Consider the following 13,154-nt stretch of genomic DNA (forward strand, 5'->3'; position numbering starts at 1 on the left):
TTCGTTTCCCGCAGGGGCGTCTGCGTCAGCAGGCGTTTGGTGTGTTGCGACACCACGTACCCGAGCACACGAGGGTTGGAAACTCCCACGTGTAGCCGTGCGCGGCTTAGCCGTGTCTGGGGAAAAGGGGATCCTGGGGGTTGAGCCGATGCTGGGTGTTTGGACCTTTAAGGCCCCCCGGCGGAGGCAACACACCCCTTTGGCCTCTGCTTCACATAGACGGCACCCCCGGACTGACCCATCCGGGGGAAATCGGCAGTCGCCTTTTCCTGTCCTCCTCTCCATTCTTCGTCTTTCTCTCCCACTTTTAAATCTTTCCTGTCTTCTCTTCACTTCTCCTCACTTCCTAGTTTCCCGGCGGCAAGGGTTAACCTTGTGTAGCTAGCCAGCCTTGGTTATGCTGTATTTGGTTATAGCAGCGATGTACGGCTGGCGTTGGCAGGGTTTCTAGCAGGAACTCCTGTCACGTCCCCCTGTTGGGCTCCATGGTGGGTGGTCGGCATCGCGGCCGAAAACCCAACTGTACTTATGGAAAACGCTTTTCCTAAACTCCCTGATCGCCCTCAGAAACGAGGGCGCACCGAAGAGGTCTTTCAGTTTTTCGGACGCCAAGTCCACAACTTTCCTCGTTTTCATGTGATCCACGCAGAAAAACCAGCTAAACAAGTGCGAACAATCTCCCTGTTCCTTGTATCTAAGTCTCTTACCGAAGTTTTTGGACCAGGATATAAGGTGTCGAGGATGGCTAGCGGTGACCTCCTCTTGGAGCTCCGCGATCAGAAGCAATTTGAGAAACTGTCTCAGCTAGTATCATTTGGGGAGACCCAAATAGTAGTAACCCCGCCCCGCACGATGAATACCTCCCGCGGCGTTGTCTCGGACGATGATTTGCTGGAGCTCACTGAGGCTGAGCTGTTGGAGGGCTTCAGCGAACAGAATGTTATAAATGTCAAAAGAATTAAGATTAGGCGAGATGGTAAAGAAATTGCAACCAAACACCTAATACTCACCTTCAATTCAAGTGTCCTGCCCGAGTCAATCGAGGCCGGGTACATCAAGCTCCGTGTAAGACCGTACGTGCCAAATTCCCTCCGATGTTTCAAGTGCCAGCGTTTTGGCCACAGTTCGCAGAGCTGCCGAGGCCGCCAAACTTGTGCGAAATGCAGCGCGCTTGAACACTCCTCTGAAGCTTGTGAGAATTCTCTCCACTGTGTAAATTGTGATGGGGAGCACGCCGCGTACTCGCAATCGTGCCCATCCTGGAAGAAAGAAAAAGAAATAGTGACGATCAAAGTGAAAGAAAATATCTCATTCAAGAAGGCACGCAGGCGCGTAGCATACCTGCCAAAGAAAAGCTTTGCCGAAATGGCGCGTCAGGGGGCAGCGTCACAACGGCCTCCGGCGGCTGTCCGACCCACATACAGTGAGTCGGCAGTTACGCCATCTGCCCCCACGGCGGTTGCAGCTAGCGCTGCTCCGCCAACCCAGCAGACGGGGCCATCGACCCCGAAGGTGGGCGCAGCCGAGGCTGCCCCAACCTCCGAGGCCCCTTCCACCGCTGGCATTGGCCAGCGCAGCCAAATCCCTCAGGGAGCTCCATCGACCTCCGGGCTGGTGGGCGCAGGGGTCTTGCCTTCCGGGGCAGGACTCTCTCGGAAAACCTCTCGCTCGCAAGAGCGCCTGTCCGGCGTCTCACAGGAGGCAATGGGCACTACACCTGTCCTCAAGGTGCACCAAACGCCTAAGGAGCGCCGAGACTCGCTCGAGCGCTTCAGAAAGGGCAAAACCCCTATTACAGGGCCTCGAAAGGGCTCTGTAATCTAAGACATTCCTTCCGTTTCCGTAAACACAGCACCAATTCACTCTAAATATGGATACACCAATAATTCAATGGAACGTCAGAGGTCTCCTTAAGAACCTTGATGACGTGCAAGAACTCATCCAAAAACACAATCCAAAAGTGCTGTGTCTACAGGAAACTCACTTAAAACCACAACACACAAACTTCCTCCGACCGTATGTCAAGTTCCGTAAAGATCGCGATGATGCTGTCGTATCATCAGGCGGTGTTGCCATTTTTATTCATAAAAGTATTTCCTGTCAGCGTTTACAGCTACAAACGCCCCTTGAAGCAGTGGCGGTTCGAGCTGTTCTTCTAAATAAACTCGTCACCATTTGCTCGCTTTACGTACCCCCACACTACAATTTAACGAAACATGAATTCCAATCCCTCATAGATCAATTGCCAGAACCTTATGTTGTTCTTGGTGATTTCATTGCGCACAGCTCCCTGTGGGGCGACTCTCGTATAGATGCGCGAGGTCGCCTTGTTGAACAGTTCCTTTTTTCTTCTGGTGCGTGCCTTCTGAATAAGAAGAAACCCACTTATTACTGTCTTGCAAACAATACCTTTTCTTCAATAGATCTTAGCCTAGTTTCCCCGTCACTACTGTCCGACCTTGAATGGGAAGTTAACAACAATCCTTACGGGAGCGACCACTTCCCCATACTACTAAGAACATATAAAGAAAACGAATATCTACCACAGGCTCCTAGGTGGAAGATTGCGACTGCTGACTGGGAGCGATTCCGAACTCTTACAAGAATCTCGTGGGCAGATATGTCTTCTTTAGAAATCGATGCTGCAGTGGAGTACTTTACAGCATTCATTATAGATGCCGCATCTAAATGCATATCTGAAGTAAGTGGCTTAGCACGCAAACGGCGCGTCCCGTGGTGGAACGACGAATGTAGGACCGCCCGTAAGAAACAAAACAAAGCGTGGGGGTTGCTACGCGCCTCTCCCACTGCGGAGAATCTTAATACATTAAGAAAGCAAAATCCGAAGGCAGGAGAACGCGCCGACAGGCCAGAAGAGAGAGTTGGCAGAAGTTTTTATCCGGTATCAACTCGTATACAGACGAGGCCAAAGTCTGGAACAGGGTTATTAGCATAAGAGGGCGAGAAACGTACTTCCTCCCTTTGGTAAACACACAAGGCGATACCCTCCAAGACCAGGCTGATGCTTTCGGTGAACACATCGAGCACGTGTCTAGCTCCACTCACTATTTGGAGAACTTTCTTAAGTATAAAGCAATAGAAGAACTCAAGCCTCTGAATCGGAAATGCACGCCAAACGACCCTTATAATCGTCCTTTCACCATTGCTGAACTTAAAGCTTCCTTACAGCATGTCGGAGCTCTGCACCGGGTTCCGACAGAATCATGTATGATATGCTTAAACACCTGCACTCCGAGACACAAACCACGCTACTGGCACTTCTCAATACTATCTGGGCTGCTGGTTATATCCCATCAAAATGGAAGGAGGCTATTGTTAGTCTTGTTTTGAAGCATGGTAAAGACACTACATTGCTTACTAGCTACCGTCCTATAGCGCTTACGAGCTGCGTCTGTAAGCTTTTTGAAAAAATGATCAATCGCCGTCTCGTACATCTCCTAGAGTCCAGTAAAATGCTTGACCCATTTCAATTCGGTTTTCGGGAAGGGCGATCTACAACCGACCATCTTGTGCGCATCGAAGCGAGCATTCGCGATGCCTTCGTGCACAAGCAATTTTTCTTATCTCTATTTCTGGATATGGAAAAAGCTTACGACACAACCTGGTGGTACGGCATCCTGCGCGATCTTTCCGCGCTAGGTATCCGCGGCAATATGTTTAATATTATAGAGAGCTACCTAGAGAACCGTACATTTCGAGTAAAAATAGGTCCTGCACTGTCGCGTACATTCATACGGAAAACTGGGGTACCCCAGGGTGGCGTACTCAGCTGCACGCTCTTTGTCGTCAAAATGAACACGCTTCGTGCATCTTTACCACCAGCTATTTTCTACTCCGTCTACGTAGACGATATACAAATAGGTTTCAAATCCTGCAACCTCACAGTCTGCGAGAGACAGGTACAGCAGGCCCTCAACAAGGTGTCCATGTGGACAGACTAAAATGAATTTAAAATCAACCCCCACAAAAGTTCTTGTGTCCTCTTCACAAGAAAGAGAGGCCTGGTCCCAGATCCTTTTCTAGAAATGGGCGGACAACAAATTCCTTTTAACAAAGAGCAAAAATTTCTAGGTATTATACTTGACTCCAAGCTTAGTTTCATTCCACACATAAAATACATAAAAACAAGATGTCTAAAAACGCTGAACTTACTTAAAATCCTATCCCACACAACATGGGGTAGTGACAGGAAGTGTTTACTGAATCTTTACAGTAGCCTAGTTCGATCAAGATTAGATTATGGTGCCGTAGTTTATCACTCTGCCGCCCCGAGCGCGCTAAAGATATTAGACCCTGTTCACCATCTGGGAATTCGCCTGGCCACTGGCGCATTTAGAACAAGCCCTGTTGAAAGTCTGTATGTCCAGATGAGTGGTCACTCCATTTTCAGAGAACATACATCAGCTTTACTTATTTTCTGAAAGTCCGTTCTAATAAGGAACATCCGTGTTTCACAACCGTTAACGACTTGACGTGTGAAACACTCTTTCGTAATAGACCCTCTATGAGATTACCTTTCTCACTGCGTGTAAGAGAACTTGGCGAAGAAATGGACGTCCCATTTCTCGAACATCGCCTAATGCCTTCAGTTAAGCTATTACCGCCCTGGCAGTGGCAGGTGATAGAATGTGACGTATCCTTTGTAAAGGTCACAAAGCACGCTCCTGAGATTGAAATTGCCATGCATTTCCGTGAGCTTCAGTTGAAGTACTCCTGCTCCGAGTTTTACACAGACGCGTCAAAATCAAATGCTGGCGTATCCTACGCTGCTGCTGGCCCCTCTTTTACTGAATCTGACGTGTTGAACCCTATAACAAGTATCTTCACTGCAGAAGTCTATGCAGTGCTGTGTGCAGCGAAACATATAAGGAAACTTAAACTCGACAAAGCCATCATATTCACTGACTCGTTAAGTCTTGTAAAAGCACTCATTTCTTTTCAAAAGCATACGAATCCTGTCTTCAATGAACTCTACTCACTTTTATGTAGCATGTACCTATCACATAGGCATGTAGTAATATGCTGGGTTCCTGGTCATAGAGGAATCGAGGGAAATGTGCTTGCCGACGAGTTCGCCAAATCAATAGCATCGCAAGGCATTCGTTCTGCTGCTGTCCCTGCCACAGACATGAAGCCTTTTCTAAGACACAAACTCCGAAGCCACTGGCAACGCTTGTGGGACGCAGAAACAAGTAATAAGCTTCGCCTAATTAAGCCGAAGTTAGGTTCGTGGCACCCAACTACGAAAATACGAAGAACCGATGTCCTATTCACTAGACAGAATAGGACACACATTTGGCTCTCACAACTTTCTCTTAACCGGTAACGAGCCTCCAGCCTGTGGTAGATGTGGCGAGTGGTTGACCGTCCTCCATGTCTTCCTGGAGTGCCGGGAAGCCGAGAGAGACAGAAGAAAACATTTTCCTTTTGCATATAGCCATTGTATTCCCCTGCATCCGGCTATGTTCCTTGGTGCCGAACCACTTTATAAGACCAACGCAGTCCTCGCATTTTTGAAAGATGTTGTGCTCCATGTCACAAGCCCATTAATTTCGTAGCGCATCCTCTTTCGAGAGGATGCTGCTACGATAGTTCTCTTCGTAAAGCACATGCCTCTAGGCCCTTGGCTTTCAAGGGCTTTGGTGAGGCAGTAGTGCTCTAGACATTTTTAGCACGTCACAGACTTTATATATTGCATCATTCTTTTTTTATGCATTCTAATCTTCATAGTACACGCCAATAATCATTCCCATAATTTTATTACTCGTACATTTTATGGAATTTGCATCAACTCTTTTAGGCCCCTTTACAGCCATGGCGCATTAAGACCATAAACCCATCAGGCACTGCGAACTCATTAATCATTAGCATGGCGCTCTTTGGCCACATCTGGCCCTTGCGCCATTAAACATCAAATATTCATTCATTCACCATGATTCGTTCCCAGTCACAATTGCAGACAAGAAGGCGTCACCCTCATTCTGATACTGGATCATATCAGTCAAGGCAGCGCCGAACTTCTCCGTTTTCTGGCTGTAGCTCAAAATTTTGGACATCCGTTGCGCACACAAGATCCGATAACCGAGATGTTAATGAATTATGGTGTGAACTGAACCGTATCTGATGTTCACACACTCTGCCTGTTCATCGATGCTTATCCTCCGTTCTTGTCTGATCAGCTCATCAACCTTTGCAATTGCGTTGGGGGGGATTGCACGGTGGCTTTGGCGCGGTCTTGGATCATTTTTGGAATTTTCACATCCTTCATTGAACCGTTTCCGCCAACGCTTCACAGTGGCCAATGAAATGCTATGTTCAACGTACACGGCAGCCACACGGCAACTAATTTCTTTTTGGGAAACACCTTCAGCTGTCAAAAACCTCACGGCACCACTCTGTTCAGCTTTTGGAGCGTCCATTATGTTACGCAACCATGTTAAACGTAGTGTATGAGCGCATTAAATAACATTTATCCTCACACCTGCGTGTAACTTTTGTAAATGAGAGATGCCTGTGTGCTACGCGCATGCCTTGCAGATAATGAACCGAACCATTATTGTGCTGGGTTGGTTGGCTCCCTTTCATTTGACTCGCCCTCGCACATAAGAAATGCGAAGATATGCAATGCAATATACAAATGCGAAGATACAGCTTGATAAAGGGCAAAAGAAGTGTCACTGGAAACAAAGTTCACTGCACCTATACACAAAACCTCGCAACAGGATATTTAAGTATACGTATGAGTCTTTAATAAACCTACGTATCTAAGAAAAGTCCGTGTATATAATGCATCGAAAAAGGCAAATAATCATGTTGTGCAATCCCAGATTCACAGAATCCTAAGGCCCGCACTTCCCCCCTCCCTCCACACCCTCTAATGTATCCAGCGCGACGGAAGGTGACGCGCTTCCTCCCGCTTTTCTCCCTTGCGCACACAAGAGTGAGCCACCATCGTCGGCTCACCCATGCCACCGCCCCCCCCCCCCCCTTACGCTTTCACTCGCACATACAGCATGCGGCGCGCGGTCATGATTTATCGGCCTTGGACTTTATATGGAAATGAGGGCGACGGCAGGAATGCGCCTGGAGTGTCCATATAATTGCTATTGAAATAATACAATAAGAGTAACCAGCAACTGAAGCGTCCCGTGGCTCATCGCTTTGCGCAAACGAAGAAGTGGCAAAATCGAACTTTCACCATGCGACGATTCGCTGCGCCGAAAGAATTTCTTTTTTTTTCTTTTGTGGGATGAGGGCACCAAAATGAAGAAGAAAAAACCGAAGGAAAGCATGTTGGCCACAAATGAATTCCTACTTTGGCACCTAATGTGACTACGGAAGGAATATCGAAGAAAAAGTGAGACGCTTGGTCCACAGAGAAACATACGTATAGTGCTCGGTTTCCTACACCGGCGAGACAAGACTTTCCGGAAAGGTTGCGCTCAAGCGAACGCGTTGCAATCCGCCGAGCCCCCAGAGTGATGGCGGCGAGCGACCATTGTTTCATTTTCTCGTATGCTAGCCAGAAGGCGTCCGAAACTCTGCCGGGCGAAAATCCACTCGGCGAGAAGGTGGTCGGCGCAACACGAGAAAAACGCTCGAGCTCTGACTGGCTCTGGCAGCCCGCGGTTCGCGAGAACAAGAAAACTTAAGAGGCTCAATGTGTCCTCGCGAATAAAGGTGAAAGTAGAAAAATAAATGAGAACGTAGTTACCTTTGTTGCCTTTAGTGTGTTGACATGGGTGCTTTGGCGTAGGTGAAAAAAAATTTTTTTTTTCTGTGACATGACAGCACAAATAAACCACCACAACCTTCAACTCATCGGACATGGATAAGGTGTTGATTTGGCTTGTCTCGTTGTATGTTCTGAAGTACGACTTTAGAAACGTCAATGCACCTTCCGCGCCAAATGTTTATAAGAATATTGAGCCCACAAGGTTCCTGAATTGAAAATCTAAAGCATCCCTTTAGAAATGTCAATGCACCTTTCGCATCATAAGTTTATGAGAACTTTATTCCCATAAAGCTACGGAATTGAAATTCATGCGCTCCGTAGATTCCGCGGCCTCCGCGAGATGCCGCGACGAGCCCGCTCGCCATCAAAATGCCGCTTGAAACTTTGTGCTTGGACAGGGCTCTTTGCGTTATGCGTAATGTGACTCCAGGTAGATGGGCGTTGCCGCGAAATCCAGCCCGAGTTCGCAATATAAGCGCTGAGATGTCTTTTCGAGCCTGAAAAAGACATTCTATACAAAATCCAGAATGATTTCTGGCGCCGCCCCTGGCAACGCGCCTGGTCATCACCGATAGGTTTTCATTAGAACTGGTGCTTTTAATGCGATTTGTACTTTAGGGACATTCACGCATTTTTCGGGAGTATCTATTTTCCCGCCCATCTGCCTGTCTCCATCTACAACCATGTTCCCACCAACGTGCGTTGCTGGGTAGTCCATAGTCTAATCGGTAGCGTATCGACCTGCTGTGTTAAGGGAAGCGAGTTCCAAACCAATCGTCGCTTTACAAATTGGTTTACTCGCTATGTGCAACAGCGTATGCGTCTTCTTTCAAGCTGTTTCACGGCAAGTTGGTTCACTGAGTTTGTGCCACTGGGTAAGTGCGAATCGTTGGTGCAGGTAGTGAACTTCAGTGACCAAAGAATTATTTAATATTTGTCCGAATCGAACCTGGTAATGTATGGTAGGGCAATCTCGTCCTAAGGTATTGCCGCGGGGGTGAGAATAGCCCAAAAAGGGATAGGAAATTATAGTCACAGAATATATACAGAGAGAGGCGGCTGCAGGCTAGATAGCAGAACAACAACACGAGCGCTGCTGCGATCGTCGTCTTCACCGTCTTTATGACGCATTCTTCCATGCTCGGCATGATGCGCGCTTCAGTGCGCGGGAATAGTGGGTAACATAGAACCCCCACCGGCGAGAGCGCCGTCTCGGCGTTTAAAGGGGTGGAGACATCTAAATTTTCGCTCATGCGTTCTTCCATTCAAGCGTTGCGTACTGCTTCAGGAAGCACGATACACACCGCGGGATTCATATATACCCGATAAATAATTTAATGATAGCATTATTATACCGAGCGATTTCGGTTTCGGTTTCTGGCCTCCGGGTGATGCTATGGCGTCGCAGGAGAGGAAACGCAACACGGCTTGGTCACGTGGGTCACAAAAAATAGTTACGTAAAGCTATGCTGCGTCGTTTGCTCGCGCATACGCGTGATCTGCCAGCAGAGGTAAACAACTGGCGACTCAAAGTGGATGTCGTGATTATTATAATTATTTCGAAGAGCGACAACATCGGTAAGAAAATATCGTGGCTTGTGAGAGTCGGTGATTCATTTCGAAGCGCCGTCAGCTTTAGCTTTGAAGTGAACCGGAATAGGCCTACTGACGATATCGGCGGCGCCGAACGATCAGCGGCGGTGAAACTGCCGTCGGTGCCAGAGTGACCACACCTCGGGCGCTGCCTGGCCGCTTCGCTTACGGGTGCCGCACAAATGGGCCCCGCCCATCGTCTCTACGGCGAGGTAATCTTGCTGTTGGCGAACAAAACCGCCGTCGCACGGCGGCTGGCGAACGGCAAACGGCATGCGGTGAGTTGCGTGCCGGTAACGTGGATGAGTCCTTACACGTTGAGAAACGCCAATCGAACGAGAGACCGCTCCCAGCTGCCGAACTATGCGACTCGCAGATGCTATATCAACTGCTCTCCGCTACAGCGCTGTGCATGTCTCGGTTAGCCAGGGGCCAGGGTTAGCTCGGTTAGTGTTCTAGAAGCATGTAGCATAGAAAGGAGTTTTAGAATGACAGAAAGCTGAGCTAGTTGGCAAGGATTCATAGTGCAAAGAAGGGGTAAGGTTGTTCAGACACGGACACAAGAGTAGAGAAGCGGACAACACGAACGCCGCATATCCTGGTCCCTTTCGGAGCCGGCCGGCTGGTGTTACACTCAACGTGTAAAGGCCCGTCCACGTTACCTGTACGGCAACTCGCCTCACGCCATTTGCCGTTCGAGGGCCGCCGTGCGGCGTTCGTGTTGTCCACTTCTTAAAGCCTGGGGCTTTACCTCTCATCTTGTGTCCGTGTCTGCACGCCTTACCCCTTTTTTGCATTAAGAAAGGATTTTGATATGCCTGTAGCTCGGTCAAAGTGGAGCCTATGCTCGGTCGCTCGGTTCAGCAGGTACCGTAATGGGCATTTCATCGCTACTCATCATACGTCACGCTTACGTCACGTCCTATAGTGTGCTATGACGTCAATATTTTCGTTCCACCGCTGTCACGTCATAACAGCCGCGCTAGCGATGGGTCTCGACCTCGAGAAGGAGCTTTTAATGACTTTTTGAAGCTGAATTAAAATTATTTTGAAATGTTCGCAGCGTCCAATACCTCGTTGTGGGTGTCCTCGCATACAGAAGCAGCCTACAACAGGCTTTTTATAGCCTCAAAATTTGGTGCCTCAACCCCTTTAAGGAGCAGTAGGAACGTGTCCGGCAACAGAAGGAATTAAGCTGGGAGGCGTGCACGATATCAGTGGCGGACGCGGCAGATGATTGACTGTCCAATGGAGCGATATCGCACTTGACGTCAGTGATCTGGCGTAGGACCTGGTAAGGCCCGGAGTAGCGGGAAAGAAGCTTGGACGACAAGCCAACGTGGCGGCAAGGCGTCCAGAGAAGGACCAAAAATCCCAGAAAGTAATTCACGACTCTATGATGGCGATCTATGCGGGCCTTCTGGGACAGCTTGGAGGCATGAAGACGATCCTTTGCAATCTGGCGAGCCGTTGCAGCCCGACAAGCTGCATCGCGGGCGTAGTTTGTAACAGGGTGCACAGGAGATGGTAAAATAGTCTCGAAGGGCAACGTCGGATGGCGCCAAACAAGAGATAAAAGAGGGGAAAACCAGCGTTGTCATGGCGTGACGAGTTGTGGGCAAACGTCCCATAAGCAAGGCGCTGTCCCAATCACGGTGGTCTGAGGAAGCGTACATGGAAATCATAGTGGTCAGCGTGCGGTTGAGGCGTTCGGTTAGTCGATTGTTTTGCGAATTGTGGGCAGTGGTTAGCTTGTGACGTATGGAACACGAATGAAGAAGGTCGTCCACGACCTGGGACAGAAATGAGCGACCATGGTCGGTCAGCAGCTGTGGAGGAGCACCATGGATGAAGAATAACGTGGTAAAGTAGAAATTGCACAACGTCAGTGGCACAGCTTGTCGGAAATACCCGTGTGATAGCGTATCGTGTTGCGTAGTCCATATCTACGGCAATCCGCTTATTGGCAGTCAGGGATGTTGGGAACGGCCCGGTGAGATCAAGTCCGACGCGGTAGAACAGGACACCGGGAGTGTCTATTGGTTGAAGAGGACCGGCCGGTGACAAGGATGGATGCTTGTGGCGCTGGCAGGACTCACAAGCGGCAACGTATCGGCGCACATAGCGGTGGAGGCCGGGCCAAAAGAATCGACGCCGAACGTGATCGTATGTGCGTGTTGTTCCGAGATGTCCAGCGGTTGGGGCGTCATGAAGCTGTTCGAGAACAGTGGAACGGGGTGTTTCGGGAATAACCAATACAAGCTATGGACCATGGGAGCTGGTGTTGCGTCTGTATAAGATGCCGTCACGAAGCACGAATAATTGTAGGGACAGGACAGAGTGATGAGAGCGTAGACGGTGTATAATTGACTGCAAATTGGCATCGCGCAGCTGTTCGCTGCGTATGTCGGTTAAATCGGATATCGCGAAGACACACGCGTCCGAATCGTGCGCTGATAAGCGGGAAGAACCACGAGATGACGGGATAGGCAGTCCGCATCCAGGTGCAGTCTGCCAGACTTGTAAGTGACGTGAAAGTTGTATTTTGCAGTTTCAGCGCCCAGCGACCAAGTCGTCCGGTGGGATCTTTGAGGGAAGACAACCAGCAAAGCGCATGGTGGTCTGGGATGACCGAAAACGTGCGGCCGAACAAGCATCGCCGCAACTTGCCGACAGTCCAAACTAGTGCGAGGCACTCGGGCTCAGTGATCGAAAATTTGCACTCTGAAGAGGAAAGAAGGCGACATGCACAGGCGATGACGCGGTCTCGTCATTGTTGCTGCTGGGCGAGAACAGCGCCGATGTCATGTCCACTGGTGTCGGTACGGAGTTCAGTTGGGGCTGAAGGGTCAAAATGGGCCAAGATGGGTGGTGACGTAAGGAAAAGACACTTTGTGGACGCATGTGTTAGCGCTGTAACAATTTTCAAATCAAGTATGCACCAACTCGCCTAGTAAGATGTTTTAATGACGTAAGCAAAGTCGTGAGCGTGTGTAACGCAGTGGCCTGTTCGGGACCCCAAGAAAAAGACGTCCTTCAAAGCTTGCGTGAGTCGACGGGCAACGTCGGCGAAGTTCTTGACAAAACGTCGCAAATAGGAGCACGAGCTGACAAAGCTCCGTACGTCTTTAGTGGAACGTGACATAGGAAAGTCTTTGACAACGCGAAATTTTTTCTGGATCAGGTTGCACGCCTTCAGCACTCACAAGGCTGTCAAGCACAGTGATTTCGCGGCGGCCAAAACGGCATTTGGCAGAGTTAAGCTGAAGGCCTGCTTGCCGGGAAACTTCAAGAGCTGCCGACAAGCGGCTAAGGTGGCTTTCAAACGTCGGTGAGAAGACGATGACATCGTCAAGGTAACAGAGGCACGTTGACCATTTGTATCCACGAAGCAGGGAGTCCATCATCCTTTCAGATGTGCCTGGGGCATTACACAGCCCAAAGGGCATTACCTTAAACTGGTAAAGCCCATCGGGGGCAACAAACACGGTCTTTTCACGGTCTTGATCATCGACTGATATATGCCAGTATCCTGACGTCAAGTCGATAGAAAAGAAATAGGCAGAGCCGTGTAGACAGTCGAGAACGTCATCGATCCGCGGGAGAGGGTAGACGTCCATGCGCGTTACTTTGTTTAAGTGGCGGTACTCTATGCAGAAGCACCAGCTCCCATCTTTCTTTTTGACTAGGATGACTGGTGATGCTCATGGACTGCATGCAGGTTCAATGACGCCCTTGGTGAGCATCTTGTCGACTTCATGCTCTATTACTTCCCGCTCGGCATAGGACACGCGATAAGGACGTC

The sequence above is a fragment of the Dermacentor andersoni genome, chromosome 6, assembly GCF_023375885.2.
Source record: "Dermacentor andersoni chromosome 6, qqDerAnde1_hic_scaffold, whole genome shotgun sequence".
Taxonomy (NCBI): Eukaryota; Metazoa; Arthropoda; class Arachnida; order Ixodida; family Ixodidae; genus Dermacentor; species Dermacentor andersoni.